Raw genomic sequence first — 2,054 nt, 5'->3', positions numbered from 1 at the left:
TCCTGTTGCCTATGGGTACACATCTTGAGATATCAGATGCCTTGTATTCACCCAACTCTAAGAGAAGTCTATTAAGCTTTAAAGACATTCGATTGAATGGCTATCATATTGAAACTAAAGGCGAAGGACACAAAGAGTTCCTCCAGATCATTGATCTCGCCCAAGGTCATAAGAAAGTCTTAGAATCCATACCCACACTATCTACTGGTCTTTACCATACTAAAGTCAGTATGATCGAGGCCAATGCAACTTTTAACAAAGAGGCAATCGAAAAGTTCACTTTATGGCACGACCGGCTTGGCCATCCCGGTTCGTCCATGATGCGTAAACTGATCCTGAACTCAAACAGTCATTCCCTTAAAGAGAAACGAATCATCCCTAAGCACCTATCTTGTGTTGCTTGTTCCAAAGGGAAACTCATTTCAAGGCCATCACCAGTTAAAGTCACTAAGGAGATTATAAACTTTCTGGAAAGGGTTCAAGGATACATCTGTGGACCAATTCACCCACCTTGTGGGACATTTCGATATTTCATGGTCATCACTGATGCGTCCACTAGATGGTCGCATGTCTGTCTCCTATCATCCCGAAACCAAGCATTTACTAGGTTGCTTGCTCAGATAATTCGATTACGAGCCAATTTTCCAGATTTTCCTTTAAAGACTATACGTCTAGACAATGCTGGTGAGTTCAAGCGTTTAATTATTATTGTATGTCCATGGGGGTAAGTGTGGAACACTCCGTGGCACATGTACATACACAGAACGGCTTGGCCGAATTATTTATAAAACGCATACAGCTCATAAGCTCGACCATTACTCATGAGGTCGAGACTTCCGGTCTCAGCGTGGGGACATGCAATCCTTCACGCGGCCGAGCTCATACGCATCAGGCCATCAAGTGAACATAAGTATTCTTCATTACAATTACTTACGAGTCATGAGCCAAACGTATCCCATCTTAGGACATTCGGCTGTGTTGTTTATGTTCCATTAGCTCCACCACAGAGAACAAAGATGGGACCTCAAAGGAGGATGGGGATATATGTTAGATTTGATTCCCCCATGATTTTAAAGTATCTCGAGCCAAGTACGGGTGATTTGTTTAAGGCCAGATACGCGGATTGTCATTTTTAATGAATCCGAGCTTCCAACATTAGGGGGAGATAGCAGTAAAATGGTAAAAGAAATCTCATGGAATCAAACATCCATAACTTGGAAAGATCCTCGAACTTAAGAATGTGGTCTAGAAGTTCAATAGATCACTCATTTACAAAAGCTAGCTAATCAATTGCCAGATTCCTTTGTTGACCCGAAAAGAGTGACAAAGTCATATATACCAGCTGCTAATGCACCAATAAGAATTGATGTTCAAGAAGGACACAATCAAGTTGCTACAGATTCTAGACAACGTGTGAAACATGGTACACCAATAGGTTCCAAAGATAAGAACCCTCGGAAAACAAAGAAATGTGCAGAAAATGAAACCGAGGTTCATAAGAAACCAAACATGACCACGGCCGATCCAGCCCGTGATGTGGCCGCGTCCAACCCTACGGCTTTAGACATGGCCGGACCTGATGCCACTGATGTGGCCGGCCCTGATGTGCCAAATAATGTTGCTTGGGTCGGACCTGATGCCACTGATGTGGCCGGCCCTGATGTGCCAAACAATGATTCTTGGGATGCCAAGATTCATGGTACTGATGGTGCAGATAATAATGAGATCTCAATAAACTATGTCTTGTCTGGAAAACAATGGAACAGAAAACATGTCAACATGGATGATATATTTGCTTATGAAGTAGCACTTGAACTTATGGATATCGAGGATTATGAACCCACGTCTATATATGAATGCATGCAACGACCATATTGGCTTAAATGGAAAGAAGCCATAAACGTGGAGTTAGCATCATTGAGAAAAAGAGGTGTATTTGGCCAAATAATCCGGACACCTCATGATATCAAACCAGTGGGATACAAATGGGTTTTTGCGAGAAAGAGAAATGAGAATGGTGAAGTCGTGAGGTATAAAGCCCGACTTGTTGCACA

Source organism: Brassica oleracea, chromosome C8, assembly GCF_000695525.1.
Source record: "Brassica oleracea var. oleracea cultivar TO1000 chromosome C8, BOL, whole genome shotgun sequence".
Lineage (NCBI taxonomy): Eukaryota > Viridiplantae > Streptophyta > Magnoliopsida > Brassicales > Brassicaceae > Brassica > Brassica oleracea.
The sequence above is the reverse complement of the archived record's forward strand: the minus strand, read 5'-3'. Positions refer to the sequence as shown.